This window comes from Balaenoptera acutorostrata, chromosome 9 (genome assembly GCF_949987535.1).
Source record: "Balaenoptera acutorostrata chromosome 9, mBalAcu1.1, whole genome shotgun sequence".
NCBI lineage: Eukaryota > Metazoa > Chordata > Mammalia > Artiodactyla > Balaenopteridae > Balaenoptera > Balaenoptera acutorostrata.
Window position 1 is genome coordinate 68,748,288 of NC_080072.1, and position 18,572 is coordinate 68,766,859.

Genomic DNA, 18,572 nt, shown 5'->3' on the forward strand with positions numbered 1-18,572 from the left:
ATGAGAGCAGTGCTGTAGAATAGCTAAAAGTGGAAAGTGGACCTTTGGAGTCAGACTGGGATTCAAATCTTAGCTCTGCAATATAGTGCCTAAAAGACTTTAATCATTTCAGGAAATCTGTCTAGACTTCAGTTTTCTCTTCTGTCAAATGTAAATCATAATAATTCTTTAGAGATCATGTAAATGTTGCTAGTGTTAAAAGCATGGAAATCAATTGAAGTGTGGAAATCACTTGTAAAGCTCTTTAGTGCATTGCCTTGTGCATGGTAGGTGCTCAATAAATGAAAAGTATTTTTACTTTGAAATGTTCTACAGAAATCGTATGACCAAATGGTATCCAATCCTATTGCCACAAATACCAGTATTTTCTTAGATGACATAGGCATTCTTTGTTGTTGCACATAGATGTGGCTTCCGATATTTTTCTTTTGTAAATAATAATATGATTGACATCCTTATATACAAATATTTGTATCTCCTTTTTTCTCAACTTAGATCCTTGAAAGTGGAATTTCTAGGTAAAATAATATGGACATATTTAAGATGAAATATACACCTATGCTACTTTCCAGATAGATTATACAAATTTACACTCCCAACAGCAATAGATGAAAGTCCTAGGTTCACAGCATCCTTCCAGCCTTGAATACTATAACTTCTAATAACTTTGCTTTCTTTGTGTTTTGTGAATTCACTCCTCATATCCTTTGCTCATTTATCTTTTGGAGAACTAAAGATTTTTATTTTGGTTTTGAAGAGATTTTTATAATTTTAAAATATTAAAATAGACATTTTTGAAATATTTATTTCATAGTTGACCTTTCTTATTTATCATTTTTTGATAGTAGAGCAATATTTAATTTTTATGCAGTCAGATTTATGCATATTTTCCTTTGTGGTTTTTTTTTTTTCCCAGTGCTTTTATACTTAGGACTGTTGAGTCAGCTACTCCCGTAATACTGTGTATGCACACACATGTATACCTACTCTGGTTTATTTCTGGGCTCTCTATTCAATTCTATTAAATTATCATCTGCTCTGTTTCACTTATTATTTCACCTGTTTTCCTTAATTTTATTTGTTCTTTTTTCTTTTTTTAAAGTTAAAAGCCTTAATTTCTTTTTTTCCCCTTGTTCACAGATGAAATAATTTAAGGCTATAAATTTGCCCTTGCATACTTTAGCTCCATTTCATAAATTATGTAGTCTTATCATTCTGCTATTTTACTAAATAGACTAAAGTTGTGGTTATATATCTATTTTCATATCACATATCACAAGAATCTGAGGACTAGATATTTAAGTATTTGAAATTTGCAGTGGTAACATAGCTTTTAAATATTATAACATACACATTCTATACAAAAGATTAGATGGTAACAATATGAATACCAATTTTGTTGGAGCACAACATCATGGCACAAACTGTTCTTATCAGATTAAGAAATTTATGAAGCAGAAATGTACTTGGGCTTAGTTATGGTGCATGCACAGTTTTATTTACTTAAGCTGTGATGGTGTACGAATTACATTAGAAATCTGATTGTCAGAATTTACAAATATTTTTTACATGGAATAACAACTGAATTCTTTTTTGTGGTGAAGCCTATGTTGAATCAAAAAGAAAAGGAAAAAAAAAGATCTAATCATAGCGGTACCTGTTTTTCTTTTTGCTTCCCTGCGTCAGTCACATTTTTAGAAATGTCCTGAATTTATTTCACTACTTTGTAAACCAGTATAAATGCCCTACAATAGTGTTGCATATTTTGTAAGTGATTCTTCCAAAATTTGGTTAGTTTTTTCCAAAATAAGCTGAACATCTTTAACAGAAACATTTTATAAATTTGGATTACCAGAAACCCTTTAGCTTTTGAAGTCCTTTGAAAATTACAGTTTAAAAAAACAAAGATTACAAACAAGAATACATTGAAATTTATCCCTACAAAACAAAGGAGGAAATAAAATATAAATAATCAGAGAAACTAGAAATGATAATTTTGTATATTAAAAAACATAAGTTTATGTTTATACTCTTTAGCATGTGTGAGTTTTTGAAGAATACAAATTTTCATAGTGTTACCCATATTTGAATTTCCATATAGGCTGCAATCCTGATGGAAATAATGTATTAAATTCTCATATCAAAATTGGAAGGTACTTTTTCTTATAATAAATTCTTACTTATTTGTTTTTACTTTTTAAATTCCCACCTAAGAGGGTGTCCTTATTAGTTTTAACAGCATCATGAAATGAGAGGTGAGAATCGTACATGTTTCGTGCCCCACCTCACATTCTCTTGGCCCATCATTTTACTCTACTCATTGTGGATGTAACCCAATGTCTCCTTTCATCTGAATCACATACCTTTCGTTCTCTATTCCCAGATTTCTCTGGTGCCAGTATGTATTATAAAATGTCCAAGAGAATCCAGTCATCCCTTCTGATGCTTACCAAACCTGAAAGTGGTAGGAATAAACATCTAATGGTGCAGCCCTGACCAAGTGTTGGATGGGGACTAGTGGGTAAGTGCACCTGAGTCTGTGTCTCAAGTGGACAATTCTGCAATGTATCCTACGAGACTTCTTAGAGGGATTGAGCCCAACTATTTACTGCAATAATCATATTGCTCAATAAGATATCCTAGGATTCAATATTCTTTCTCTCCTTCTCTTTGCAGTTTCCCATTCCTCTTCTTTGGGGTGACTTCCTAAAATAGACTGTCTGTTAATAAGCTTTTTTCTCCAGCTCTGATTTTGGAGAGGACCCATGCTGAAACAAATTTAAATATGTTGAAATGTGTGCATTCTCAATGAATATCTTTTTTTTAAAAATTAAACCTTCAAAAAATGAAATTCATCATATCTCAGAATTTTATGGACTACATGCTCTATTAATAGAAAAAGAAAAGACAATTTTACAGGCTGTAAGTTTGAAGATGTTGTCAATTAGGAAGGATGATTTCCTTGTGCAATAATTGCTGGCATTTCCATCAAATTACATTTTTACATTACATCATCTAAAATGCAAGCCTTTCTAAACAATTTCAATTTTCATTAAACTTTGACACTTTAGATGATGCATGTGAGCTCTCAGTGACTTATTTTGCTCAGATTTGAATAAACTAATCAAAATTTTAAAATTTGTTGCTAAGTCATTTATTTGTAGCCCGCTTTTATATCATCTTATAAATATAGAAATAATCACAAAGACTTACAATTTCTAAGTTCCAAAATTTTATATGCATGGTCCTAATATTGGAGTATTCTAGACTACATTTTTTTCCAAGAAGAAAGCCCATTTTAGAGATAGTTTCTTTTATATCTTCCTTGCTTCAAAATTAAAAACTTCTATGCAGTTTGTTATAGTGTATAACAAAGATGTTTTCAAAGAACATCAAGACAAACAAATCCACTTTATATATCTAACTAAAATGTAAAATATTTGAAAGCAGAGCTTTTTGTCTGTATATCCACTACCATATCCTGAATGCTTAGAACAATGATGGACACAAGATATGCACTCAGTATATATATATATTTTTTCTTTTTTTTTGAATTTTGTTTTATTTATTTTTTTATACAACAGGTTCTTATTAGTTATCCATTTTATACACATCAGTGTATACATGTCAATCCCAATCTCCCAGTTCATCACACCACCACCACCACCCCCCAGCCGCTTTCCCCCCTTGGTGTCCATACGTTTGTTCTCTACATCTGTGTCTCAATTTCTGCCCTGCAAACCAGTTCATGTGTACCATTTTTCTAGGTTCCACATGTATGCGTTAATATACGATATTTGTTTTTCTTTTTCTGACTTACTTCACTCTGTATGACAGTCTCTAGATTCATCCACGTCTCTACAAATGACCCAATTTTGTTCCTTTTTATGGCTGGCACTCAGTATATATCTATTAAATAACTTGAATGAATGAACTCATATGTACTCTGTAGAAAGGAGCTAAAAGGTGGTAAATTCATAATTAATTTGTAGCTGATGTTTTTCTTTAGCTTGTAGAATTTGGAGCAAAATTGAACAAATTTAAATATAGAAATTAATTTAGAGATATTTATATTACAATTAACAAAACAAAATTAGACTCCAGAAAAGATATAGATTAAAAAGTCCATGTAAATTGAAAAGTCAGTTTGCATGAAGGCAGAAGAAGGAATACTTTTAAATGTTAAAGGTTAAGTTGAAATTTATTATTTTTTAAAAGACAAAGTAACTTTTAAAAAAACCAAGTCGAAATTTATTATTATTTTTAAAGACTAACTATGGGTAATTTCAGGTTCAATAAGTCTTGCAAAGCTTAAACATTATTATAAAGTATAAATTTTGTTCCACAAGGTGGCAGCAAAGATTTATTTTAGAATAATTAGACACCCTCCGTCATCATACCAAATGATGTACATCTTTAAAAGCTATAATGTATAAGGAACGTGGGGCATATTTTTTCTTATTCCTTGGAGGTACCACTTCATCACGAAGGTTCTCTCATTGGTGGCTAGAGTATCTGTGATTCCTTATACTTGCCTCCTCTCTTTTAAATGCTCTACCTCCATTTCACTTTTCATATACTTCCAGATTAACCTTAAATTACAAATCTGAACATGTCACTCATTAACTAAAAAAAAAAAAAATTCAATAATTCCCTAAACCAAGCAAAATAAAGAATAATGCTTTTAGTTTATTCAGTCAATCAACTCAGTAACTATATTCTATTTACAAAGCACTATGATAGGCCCTAGGAAAAGAAACAAGATAATGCATGGAGCTTTCCAGTCTGGGAAATACAAATATGTAAAGATATAGGAAATTGGTTCAAGATGGTGGAGTAGAAGAATGTGTGATCACTCCCTCTTGCGAGAGCACCATAATCACAACTAACTGCTGAACAACCATCAACAGGAAGACACTGGAACTCACCAAAAAAATACTCCACATCCAAAGACAAAGGAAAAACCAAAATGAGATGGTAGGAGGGGCTCAATCACAATAAAATCAAATCCCATAACTGCTGGGTGGGTGACTCAAAAACTGGAGAACAATTATACCACAGAAGTCCACCCACTGGAGTGAAGGTTCTGAGCCCCATGTCAGGCTTCCCAACCTGCAGGTCCGGCAACGGGAGGAGGAATTCCCAGAGAATCAGACTTTGAAGCCTAGTGGGATTTGATTGCAGAACTTCAACAGGACTGGGGGAAACAGAGACTCCACTCTTGGAGGACACACACAAAGTAGTGTGTGCAACAGGACCCAGGGGAAGGAGCAGTGACCCCATAGGACACTGAACCAGACATGCCTGCTAGTGTTGGAGGGTCTCCTGTAGAGGTGGGGGTGGCTGTGTCTCACCGTGAGGACAAGGACACTGGCAGCAGAAGTTCTGGAAAGGACACCTTGGTGTGAGCCCTCCCAGAGTCCTCCATTAGCCCCACCAAAGAGCCAGGTAGTCTCCAGTGTTGGGTCACCTCAGGCCAAACAACCAACACGGATGGAACCCAGCCCCACCCATCTGAAGACAAGCAGATTAAAGTTTTACTGAGCTCTGCCCACCAGAGCAACACCCAGCTCTACACACCACAAGTCCCTCCCATCAGGAAACTTGCACAAGCCTCTTAGATAGCCTCATCCACCAGAGGGCAGAAAGCAGAAGCAAGAATAACAACAGTCCTGCAGCCTGTGGAACAAAAACCACATTCACAGAAAGATAGACAAGATGAAAGGCAGAGGACTATGTATCAGATGAAGGAACAAGATAAAACCCCAGAAAAACAAATAAATGGAGATAGGCAACGTTCCAGAAAAAGAATTCAGAATAATGCTAGTGAAGATGGTACGGGACATTGGAAAAAGAATGGAGGCAAAGATCGAGAAGATGCAAGAAATGTTTAACAAAGACCTAGAAGAATTAAAGAACAAACACCTAGAAGAATTAAAGAACAAACAGAGATGAACAATACAATAACTGAAATGAAAACTACACTAGAATTAATCAGTAGCAGAATAACTGAGGCAGAAGAACGGATAAGTGACCTGGAAGACAGAAGGGTGGAATTCACTGCTGTGGAACAGAATAAAGAAAAAAGAATGAAAAGAAATGAAGACAGCCTAAGAGACCTCTGGGACAACATTAAACACAACAACATTTGCATTATAGGGGTCCCAGAAGGAGAAGACAGAGAGAAAGGACCCGAGAAAATATTTGAAGAGATTATAGTCAAAAACTTCCCTATGGAAAGGGAAATAGCCACCCAAGTCCAGGAAGTGCAGAGAGTCCCAGGCAGGATAAACCCAAGGAGAAACACATCGAGACACATAGTAATCAAATTGACAAAAATTAAAGACAAAGAAAAATTATTGAAAGCAACAAGGGAAAAATGACAACATACAAGGGAACTCCCATAAGGTTAACAGCTGATTTCTCAGCAGAAACTCTACAAGCCAGAAGGGGGTGGCATGATATATTTAAAGTGATGAAAGGGAAGAAGCTACAATCAAGATTACTCTTCCCGGCAAGGATATCATTCAGATTCAACAGAGAAATCAAAAGCTTTACAGACAAGCAAAAGCTAAGAGATTTCAGCACCACCAAACCAGCTCTACAACAAATGCTAAAGGAACTTCTCTAAGTGGGAAACACAAGAGAAGAAAAGGACCTACCAAAAAAACCCAAAAACAATTAAGAAAATGGTAATAGGAACGTACATATCGATAATTACCTTAAACGTGAATGGATTAAATGCTCCAGCCAAAAGACACAGGCTCGCTGAATGGATACAAAAACAGGACCCATATATATGCTGTTTACAAGAGACCCACTTCAGACCTAGGGACACATACAGACTGAAAGTGAGGGGATGGAAAAAGATATTCCATGCAAATGGAAATCAAAAGAAAGCTGGAGTAGCAATAGTCATATCAGATAAAATAGACTTTAAAATAAAGAATGTTACAAGAGACAAGGAAGGACACTACATAATGATCAAGGGATCAATCCAAGAAGAAGATATAACAATTATAAATATATATGCACCCAACATAGGAGCACCTCAATACATCAGGCAACTGCTAACAGCTATAAAAGAGGAAATCGACAGTAATACAATAATAGTGGGGGACTGTAACACCTTACTTACACACACAATGGACAGATCATCCAAACAGAAAATTAATAAGGAAACACAAGCTTTAAATGGCACAATAGACCAGATAGATTTAATTGATATTTATAGGACATTCCATCTAAAAACAGCAGATTACACTTTCTTCTCAAGTACACAAGGAACATTCTCCAGGATAGATCACATCTTGGGACACAAATCAAGCCTCAGTAAATTTAAGAAAATTGAAGTCATAGCAAGCATCTTTTCTGACCACAACGCTATGAGATTAGAAATCAATTACAGGGAAAAACCGTACAAAGCACAAACACATGGAGGCTAAACAATACGTTACTAAATAACCAAGAGATCACTGAAGAAATCAAAGAGGAAATCAAAAAATACCTAGAGACAAATAACAACGAAAATACGACAATGCAAAACCTATAGGATGCAGCAAAAGCAGTTCTAAGAGGGAAGTTTATAGCAATAAAAGCCTACCTCAAGAAAAAAGAAAAATCTCAAATAAACAATCTAAACTTAAACTAAAGGAACTAGAGAAAGAAGAACAAACAAAACACAAAGTTAGTAGAACGAAAGAAATCATAAAGATCAGAGCAGAAATAAATGAAATAGAAACAAAGAAAACAATAGCAAAAATCAATAAAACTAAAACTGGTTCTTTGACAAGATAAACAAAATCGATAAACCATTAGCCAGAGTCATCAAGGAAAAGAGGGAGAGAACTCAAATCAATAAAATTAGAAATGAAAACGGAGAAGTTACAGCAGACACCACAGAAATACAAAGTATCCTAAGAGATTACTACAAACAACTTTAGCCAAAAAATTGGACAACCTGGGAGAAATGGACAAATTCTTAGAAAGGTATAACCTTCCAAAACTGAACCAGGAGGAAATACACAATATGAACAGACCAATCACAAGTAATGAAATTGAAACTGTGATTAAAAATCTTCCAGCAAACAAAAGTCCAGGACCAGATGGCTTCACAGGTGAATTCTATCAAACATTTAGAGAAGAGCTAACACCCGTCCTTCTCAAACTCTTCCAAAAAATTGCAGAGGAAGGGACACTCCCAAACTCATTCTATGAGGCTACGATCATCCTGATACCAAAACCAGACAAAGATACTAAAAAAAAATTACAGACCAATATCACTGATGAATATAGATGCAAAAATCCTCAACAAAATACTAGCAAACAGAATAAAACAACACATTAAAAGGATCATACACCATGATCAAGTGGGATTTATCCCAGGGATGCAAGGATTCTTCAATATGCACAAATCAATCAATGTGATACACCATATTAACAATTTGAAGAAGAAAAACCATATGATCATCTCAATAGATGCAGAAAAAGCTTTTGACAAAATTCAACAACCATTTATGGTAAAAACTCTCCAGAAAGTGGGCATAGAGGGAACCTACCTCAACATAATAAAGTCCATATATGACAAACCCACAGCAAACATCATTCTCAATGGTGAAAAACTGAAAGCATTTCCTCTAAGGTCAGGAGTAAGACAAGGATGTCCACTCTCACCACTATTATTCAACATAGTTTTGGAAGTCCTAGCCACGGCAATCAGAGAAGGAAAAGAAATAAAAGGAATACAAATTGGAAAAGAAGTAAAACTGTCACTGTTTGCAAATGAAATGATACTATACATAGATAATCCTAAAGATGCCACCAGGAAACTACTAGAGCTAATCAATGAATTTGGTAAAGTTGCAGGATACAAAAGTAATGCACAGAAATCTCTTGCATTCCTATACACTAAGGATGAAAATTCTGAAAGAGAAATTAAGGAAACACTCCCATTTACCATTGCAACAAAAAGAATAAAATACCTAGGAATAAACCTACCTAGGGAGACAAAAGACCTGTATGCAGAAAACTGTAAGACACTGATGAAAATAATTAAAGATGATACAAACCGATGGAGAGATATACCATGTTCTTGGATTGGAAGAATCAACATTGTGAAAATGACTATAAAGCAATTTACAGATTCAATGCCATCCCTATCAAATTACCAATGGCATTTTTTACAGAAGTAGAACAAAAAATCTTAAAATTTGTATGGAGACAAAAAAGACCCCGAATAACCAAAGCAGTCTTAAGGGGAAAAAAACGGAGCTAGAGGAATCAGACTCCCTGACTTCAGACTATACTACAAAGCCACAATAATCAAGACAGTATGGTACTGGCACAAAAACAGAAATATAGATCAGTGGAACAGACTAGAAAGCCCAGATATAAACCCACGCACCTATGGTCATCTTATTTTTGATAAAGGAGGCAAGAATATACAATGGAGAAAAGACAGCCTCTTCAATAAGTGGTGCTGGGAAAACTGGACAGCTACATGTAAAGGAATGAAATTAGAACACTCCCTAACACCATACACAAAAATAAACTCAAAATTAGAGACCTAAATGTAAGACTGGAGACTATAAAACTCTTAGAGGAAAACATAGGAAGAACACTCTTTGATATAAATCATAGCAAGATCTTTTTTGATCCACCTTCTAGGGTAATGGAAATAAAAACAAAAATAAACAAATGGAACCTAATGAAACTTAAAAGCTTTTGCACAGCAAAGGAAACTACAAACAAGACGAAAAACCAACCCTCAGAATGGGAGAAAATATTTGCTAATGAATCAATGAACAAAGCACTGATCTCCAAAATATATAAACAACTCATGCAGCTCAATATTAAAAAAAAACAAACAACCCAATCAAAAAATGGGAAGAAAACCTAAATAGACATTTCTCCAAAGAAGACATACAGATGGCCAAGAAGCACATGAAAAGCTGCTCAACATCACTAATTATTAGAGAAATGCAGATCAAAACTACAATGAGGTATCACCTCACACCAGTTAGAATGGGCATCATCAGAAAATCTACAAACAACAAATGCTGGAGAAGGTGTAGAGAAAAGAGAACCCTCTTGCACTGTTGGTGGGAATGTAAATTGATACAGCCACTATGGAGAACAGTATGGAGTTTCCTTAAAAAACAAAAGTAGAATTACCATATGACCCAGCAATCCCACTACTGGGCATATACCCAGAGAAAACCATAATTCAAAAAGACACATGCACCCTAATGTTCATTGCAGCACTATTTACAATAGCCAGGTCATGGAAACAACCTAAATGCCCATCGACAGACAAATAGATAAAGAAGTTGTGGTACATATATACAATGGAATATTGCTCAGCCATAAAAAAGAACAAAATTGGGTCATTTGTAGAGATGTGGATGGATCTAGAGACTGTCATACAGAGTGAAGTAAGTCAGAAAGAAAAACAAATATTGTATATTAATGCATAGATGTGGAACTAGAAAAATGATACAGATTAACCGGTTTGTAGGGCAGAAATAGAGACACAGATGTAGAGAACAAATATATGGACACCAAGGGGTGAAAATAGTGGACGTGGGGGTGAGGCTGGTGTGATGAATTGGGAGATTGGGATTGACATATATACACTAATATGTATAAAATGATAACTAATAAGAACCTGCTGTGTAAAAGAATAAATAAAATAAAATTTAAAAAAAGAATAAAATAAAGATGTAGCTGCAGCAAAGTACTACCTAGAGAAAAGTATGGTTTGGGTACTGTTGAGGCACAGAAGAAAGATGGGGGAGTGACTTGAGTGTGACTATGGTCACCCTGATCTGTAATTCAGGGGAAAAAGTTTGGGCTTGAGGGAATAATTAACATACAAGTATAATTAAACAGCACGTAAATATTATTGGTGAATTTTTAATTGACTCTCCAATTTTAAAATTTATACATGATAATTGCAAAAGCATTAAAAAACTATAGAAATGATTAATGTGAAATTCACCCAGAATATCTCCATTGCCTACTAGCATTTTGGTATATATGTATATATTTTTAGACCTAGCTTACACAGACACAACTCGTACTTTCATACTCTAAATATCTATATATACAAATATATCATAAATGGGTCATAATACATATTCTGTTTTTGTAACTGCAATTCACTTAATGGTAAGTCATGAAAGGGGAGCTGGAGGGGACAGCAAATGGGACTAAAAAAAAGTGGTCAGGAAGCAGTATAAGAATGGGGAGAGAGGCGGAGGGTGGCGGGCGCCGTTCCTTCCCCCCCACCCCACCTCGTGCGCCTCAGGCATCTCCTCCTCCTCCCTTCCCCTCCTCCCATCCCCCTCCCCCGCCTCCTCCCCTCCCCCCACATGCCCCACTTTGGGTCCCTGGTCTTCTGCGAGAGACAGAGGGGCCAGCCTGAGCTGACACTTTCTCAGCACTAGACCTGGACTCCCACCCGGCACCAGAATACAGTCGCTTTGAATCGAAGATACATGACTTGCAAGAGCAAATGATGAACAGCAGCATGAGCTCTGGGTCTGGGTCGGTCCCTGCAAACGAGTGAGAAGAGGTCCTTGTATGTCAGGGCCTTGTTTGATTATGACCAGACTCAGGACCGCTGCCTGCCGAGCCAAGACCTCAGCTTCTCCTTTGGTGACATTCTACTGTCATTAACGCCTCTGATGATGAGTGGTGGCAAGTGAGACTGGTGACCCCACACGGAGAAAGTGAGCAAATCAGTGTGATCCCCAGTAAGAAGAGGGTGGAAAAGAAAGAAAGGGCTCGACTGAAAACCGTGACGTTTCATGCCAGGACGGGGATGATTGTGTCTAACAGGTCCATCAGCCACTATGGAGAACAGTGTGGAGGTTCTTTAAAAAACTAAAAATAGAACTACCATACGACCCAGCAATCCCACTACTGGGCATATACCCTGAGAAAACCGTAATTCAAATAGAGTCATGTACCACAATGTTCATTGCAGCTCTATTTACAATAGCCAGGACATGGAAGCAACCTAAGTGTCCACTGACAGATGAGTGGATAAAGAAGATGTGGCACATATATACAATGGAATATTACTCAGCCATAAAAAGAAACGAAATTGAGTTATTTATAGTGAGTGAATGGACCTAGAGACTGTCTTACAGAGTGAAGTAAGTCAGAAAGAGAAAAACAAATACCATATGCTAACACATATATATGGAATCTAAAAAAAAAAAAAAAAGGTTCTGAAGAACCTAGGGGCAGGACAGGAATAAAGATGCAGATGTAGAAAATGGACTTGAGTACACAGGGAGGGGAAAGGGTAAGCTGGGACGAAGTGAGAGAGTGGCATGGACATATATACACTACCAAATGTAAAATAGATAGCTAGTGGGAAGCAGCCGCATAGCACAGGGAGGTCAGCTCAGTGCTTTGTGACCACCTAGAGGGGTGGGATGAGGAGGGTGGGAGGAAGACACAAGAGGAAGGGGATATGGGGACATATGTATATGTATAGCTGATTCACTTTGTTATACAGCAGAAATTAACTTACCATTGTAAAGCAATTATACTCCAATAAAGATGTCAAAAAAAAAAACAAACCATGAAACGTAAAAAGAGTTTCCGCCTCTCTCAAAAGTTTTCATTTTACAAGAGCAAAGAAAACATGGTATAGGAGAGCAGCATACAGGAACAGGGAGTGACGTCCAACACCAGTGACAGTGAAAGCAGTTCCAAAGGACAGGAGGATGTTATTTTGTCATATGAGCCAGTGACACAGCAAGAAATTCACTATGCAAGGCCTGTCATCCTGGGCCCAATGAAGGACAGAGTCAACGATGACCTGATTTCGGAGTTCCCACATAAATTTGGATTTTGTATACAACATACTACCTGGCCTCGGCGTGATGATGAAGTGGTTGGGCAAGACTACCACTTTGTGGTCTCCCGAGAACAGATGGAGAAGGATATTCAGGACAAGTTCATTGAGGCAGGCCAATTCAACGATAATCCCTGTGGGACCAGCATCCAGTCAGTGAAGGGAGCTGGGGAGAGGGGCAAGCACTGCATCTTAGATGTTTCTGGCAATGCTATCAACAGGCTGCAGCAGTCACAACTTTATCCCATTGCCATTTTCATCAAGCCCAAGTCCATTGGAGCGCTTATGGAAATGAACTGACGGCAGATGTGTGAACAAGCAAATAAGATCTATGACAAAGCCATGAATCTGGAGCAGGAGTTTGGAGAATACTTCACAGCCATTGTACAGGGTGACTCACTGGAAGAGATTTATAATAAAACCAAACAAATCATTGAGGACCAGTCTGGGCACTACATTTGGGTCCCTTCCCTGAAAAACTCTGAAGAATCCCCTCTAACCATTCTATTGTGAACAGAAGAAATCAACTCCCCCTTCCCTCCTCCCTCTTCATTCCTGTCCCCCATGGGGAGAACAAATGACTACTGTTCTTGTCCCCTTTTTTAGATATGTCCAAAAAATTGAGTTTTCTAGTCCTGTTTTTTTTAATTTTTGTTTTGTTTTAGTTTATTTTTTTGGGATGATGCCATCTTACTCATCATGTGACTGTACCCATTCCTGCATGGACCTTTCCCAAGCACTAGCACAGGTGCAAATCCATCAGAGTCATTGTTTGCATAAAACCAAGCGAAGAGAAGCGAAGAGAAGAGAGGAGGACTGATGAAAAGACAGACTGGACAGCTGCATGGCTTATGAAGTGAGCCCCATGCACCCCGCGAGGAGAGACTACCCAGCTTTGCTACGATCTGTACACTGCCTTGAGGCTTGGGACGGCGTGGTCACGGCGATAGAAAGTATCTTATTTATATATAGATATATATAATTTATATAAATATATAGAAATTATTATATATGTATTATATACTCTCATATAGTTTATTATATATTTACACGCATTTGGACTAGAAAATCTATGGAGATTTCATCAATGGTACTGTGTTATTAGAGAAATGCTTTAATTTTCATATTCCAATCAGATGGCATCTTATATCCCAACTGGTTGGGGAGGGAGTGAAAGTGGTAGTTAAGTGCTGTACCAAGGGCATCTGCATTGGTCATTCTCTTGAGAGCTGGGCTTTTCTTTAGGAGGGGTCAGCTGGAGGATGGTGAGAAAGGGCTTTTGCCCGGGGGCCAGAGGCTTGGAGCCGTGACCCTAGAGCCGATGCTGCCCTTGGGGCACAGCCAGGCCCGCGTGTGGGGAGCGAGAGAATGGCTAACGGTGCTCCCACGGTATTAAATTGCCGATTGTTTTATGCCACCTGACATGTCTGCATGAGAGGTTTCTTTTTGTTCATTTGTAAGCTGCTGTTAAACCAAAACCATGTTGTGCTACTGTGTCAGCCTTTTACTTTTACTGTTTAAGTGAATGTGTAGAATCCAATTTGACCGTGTTCTAAAGGCTCATGATGTTCTGGAGGAGCCGGGCCTCGTGATAGACTTGGTGGCCCGGGCTTGGCCATCCCGTCAGCGGAAAGGGAAGTGGGGGCAGGTGAGAACCGACAGGAGCTGGGCCTCCTATTGTAACGTGTCCCTTCACTCACCTGCGAGGGACATGCTGGGCTCAGCCGAGGCCCTGTCATGGGACCCACTGGCAGGGACGGGGAGTCACTTGCCTTCCAGCTCTGCGCTGGGACAGTGGGACGGCCCTGAGCTTGGCCAGCCGCGTAATGAGAAGTTTGATTTGGGGTTTTTTCGCAGCTGCTTCATATGCCCTACCTACCCCAATCCCTCACCAACAGCTGGTAGCTTACTATTTCTTCAAGAAGAAAGTAGACTTTAATGCTGTCAATTTGAGCTGTAGAGCTGAGATTCACTTACTTTTGAGATGTGAAACCTTGTTGCTTTTTCCCAGAGTCAAACGGCAGTGATTGTGGTCAAGGGGGTTTTTCTCTGACCACAAATGCAGGTGGCAGGTGTGGCCCAGGCCCCGCCCCACCGCACCCCACCCCTCCATGCTCCTTTGAAGCCACCATGCCTCCCTCAGCTCCACGCTGGAGGCACGACCCATGGGAGAAGAGCGTGGACATGCTTGGCCCCAGGGTTGGGCCTGTTGTTTCCTAGCCCACTGTGTTACAACTGGTGCAAAGGATACATGTTGAAGATGCTTTGAGCGCTACCAGCCAGATTTAGGAAGTCTGTTAACAGTTCTCCTACCAGCATGATGAAGCGAACTGTAAAGTGTGGAGCCCAGAATGTGGATAAAGAAAGGAGCAGCTTTACCTGTGCAGTACACTGGATTGGAGGGAAGAGGGGTAAAGTGGTGTCCGATTATGACTCTGGTGAGGAGGGGGTGAGCTGGGAGTGTTGTTGATTTCTCTGATGTTAAATAATGTAGTTTGAATGATGCGCAACCCTCTACCCCTCCCAGGGAAGGAAAACAGAGATTCAAAGCGAGCATGATATAGTTGGTTTACCAGTGTTCCTTCCAAGGAGCCATATATGTATATATATATATATACTTTTTTTTTAATAAATGATAGTTGCAATAAAAAAAAAAAAGAATGGGGAGAATAGTGCCATGTATCACAAGAACTGAACAATTTTTAGGAATAGGATAGTTTAGTGTCAAATTCTGCAGAGTGATTAACTGAGAAGAGAACTCAGACAAATCGATTGGATTTGGCAATTAGTATCCTGGATGGTGACCTCTGCTAGAACACTGTTAGCCTACCTGCTGTGGGACAGGAGGCATGAGATGCAAAGAAGGGGTGAACTATTCCTGTGAGAAGATTCCTTTCAAAAGCAGGATGGTAGCTCCATAGAAAGTCTGAATAGAGGAAGAATATTTATGGATTGCTTTGTTTATTTTAAATGGAGGAGATTAGAGCATGAATATAATTTGTGAAGAAACAAGCTGGTAGACAAATAGAGGGCTAAAATATAAGAAAAACAGGGAATACCTAATAAAACAAGATTCTGGAAATGGTCAGATGTGATCAAAAACTAGATGAAGCATTTGTTCATACATGGAGAGTATTACTTTTTTTCTTTCGGAGTCTGAAAGAAATGGTGTAAAAATGAGTGTAAGTATAGTTAAGTTTTTAGGTATAGGGTGGAGAGTTTGCATTCAAGGATCTTCACACCATGGTCTCTATCCTTTATTAATGCATTTCGTCTGACTTATACATGAGTCAAACTGGATTACTTCCTCTTGCCCTGATATGTCCCGTGATTTCCATAATGCTTTGTTTCCTTTAATTCATTCTCTCTTTTCTAATATCTCCTTGTTTAAAACTTATACATTTTTAAAGTTCCAAACAAATTATACCTCCTACTTGAAGCTATCCTCACCATATGATCCAGTTCAAGTGTGAGTTCTCATATCTGAAAGTTACAGGTTAAATAGTCAATGATACCTCCCAAAACACAACCAGTATAGAATACTGGAGGGGAACAAGATGTGTGTGTGTGTGTGTGTGTGTGTGTGTGTGTGTGGTGATTAGGGAAGAATCTTTCAGCATATGATCTTTTGTGGTCTGAAAACATATGAGAATCTTGTGGGTAGTGGAAGGGGTTCTTTGTTTTCATCTGGCTCAGTAGTTTTAGAAAATATATTTAGTTCTCTTAAAATTTAATTCAATTTGCTGCTTTTTGAAAACACAAACTTCACTCTTTTTTATTAAATGTAAAATGTGTATTAGATTTGATTTGCTGAAAAGTAAGGAAATGTTTATTTTTGTTTTGTTTCTGTTTAAGTTTCCCAAAGGTAATTGTAAAATTTTGTTAAATTGCTTATATAAGCTGTGAGTTTTTATCAATATATAAGAAAAATAAAATTAAGGAATATAATAAAAAGTAGTTGGATATCAATATAGTAATCAAAAACAAGTAATGAGAAGAGCCTAAATTTGGAGTAAGAAGACCTGACGTTGAATCCAAATATATAACTTGAGCATATTGCTTCACTTCTCTGGTTCACATGCTTTCTAACCTAAAAATAGGTTGTTAGGAGGAGCAATTGAAAAAAAATTTTGAAAATGTGTTGTGAACCATAAAGTCTTGTAAATATATTAGTACACTTTTTAGAAGCATTCATGTAAAAGTATATCCAAGTTTTATTTAAGAAGCTTTACTGTATTTACAGTATACAATTCTCTATAAGTTTTACAGATTTTGAAATCCATATTCATGGCAATTTGCTTCTTATAACTAAGCACATGTTGACAATTAAAAGTCCCTCAGCAAATTTTTATTAAATGAATTAATAGTGAATAATTGGTTCTATCCCAAGTCCTATCAAAATAATTTATTTTTATTTTTAAAACTCAGAAGGTCTTTATTATGTTTTAAATATAGATACAGAATATTTTGATCTGTTTTCAGCAAATAGGTATTTAACTTTAGATTTTGATTCTAAGATCATTTTGCTTTTCATTCATAAAAGTAAAATATTTTAATCAGAATTATAACAAAAATTGATTTTTTGGGGGGAAAATATTTTGGGGAAAATAAAATTATATTTGGCTGGATAGATGTCATTATGTCAGTTTAATCTGTTGACCAATTTTCTTTCACAGCTAGCCATTCACAATTTTGCCATTTCATTTTAAATTTACTGAAGTTATTTTTATTAATAATTTTTTAAAATAAAATTTTAAACTAAGAGTTTATCCATTTATTGGTTTTTGTCTGCATAAAATGTTATCATTTATAACTCATACTATTGGGAATTTTATTTGGTCACCATTATTTCTACCAAATCCAATATGCTTGCATTAAATTTTATATATCATAATGTTATACTTGGAGTTTTATTTATTTATAAATTTATTTGTCTTATTCGTATCAGTCATATTCACCAAAATTTCAAAGACTGAAAGGGTATATTTATTTCTTGGCTAATCTTAGAACAATATATAGAACAATTGCCTTCAGATAATTTAAGATTAAGCTAATGTCCAGGGCTGGGGATAGGCCAATTATTCATAATTTTTCAATCATTCTGTGTCCTACCAATGTTTCTTTTTTTTAAAAAAATACATTTATTTATTTATTTTTGGCTGCGTTGGGTCTTCGTCATTGGGTCTTCGTTGCTGCGCGCAGGCTTTCTCTATTTGCAGCGAGCGGGAGCTACTCTTCGTTGAGGTGCACAGGCTCTATTTTTTTTATAAATATACCCCTTTTAAATTTTTTATTTATTGATTGATTGATTATTTTTTTTTTTTTTTTGGCTGTGTTGGGTCTTCGTTTCTGTGCGAGGGCTTTCTCTAGTTGCGACAAGCGGGGGCCACTCTTCATCGCGGTGCGCGGGCCTCTCACTATCGCAGCCTCTCTTGTTGAGGAGCACAGGCTGCAGACGCGCAGGCTCAGTAGTTGTGGCTCACGGGCCCAGTTGCTCCGCAGCATGTGGCATCCTCCCAGACCAGGGTTCGAACCTGTGTCCCCTGCATTGGCAGGCAGACCCTCAACCACTGCACCACCAGGGAAGCCCTGCACAGGCTTTTTATTGCTGTGGCTTCTCTTGTTGTGGAGCATGAGCTCTAGGCACACGGGCTTCAGTAGTTGTGGCACGCAGGCTCAGTAGTTGTGGCTTGAAGGCTCT

At 37.2% G+C, this 18,572-nt stretch overlaps 1 long non-coding RNA gene and 1 pseudogene across 6 annotated transcripts in view; both read left to right on the top strand.

The window, feature by feature from the left end:
• Positions 1 to 18,572, top strand: part of LOC103001966 (uncharacterized) — a 164,282-nt gene that overhangs the window by 2,729 nt on the left and 142,981 nt on the right. For 3 of the 6 annotated variants that reach the window (XR_009009262.1, XR_009009261.1, XR_009009260.1), the window contains exon 4: positions 2,384 to 2,521. This is a non-coding gene — a long non-coding RNA (uncharacterized LOC103001966). Of the gene's footprint in view, positions 1 to 2,383; positions 3,117 to 13,536; positions 17,256 to 18,572 lie in introns of those variants that run through there. The other 3 variants (XR_009009263.1, XR_003623986.2, XR_009009259.1) reach the window with 3 other exon arrangements.
• On the top strand, positions 11,445 to 13,506 carry LOC103003241 (disks large homolog 3-like; annotated as a pseudogene).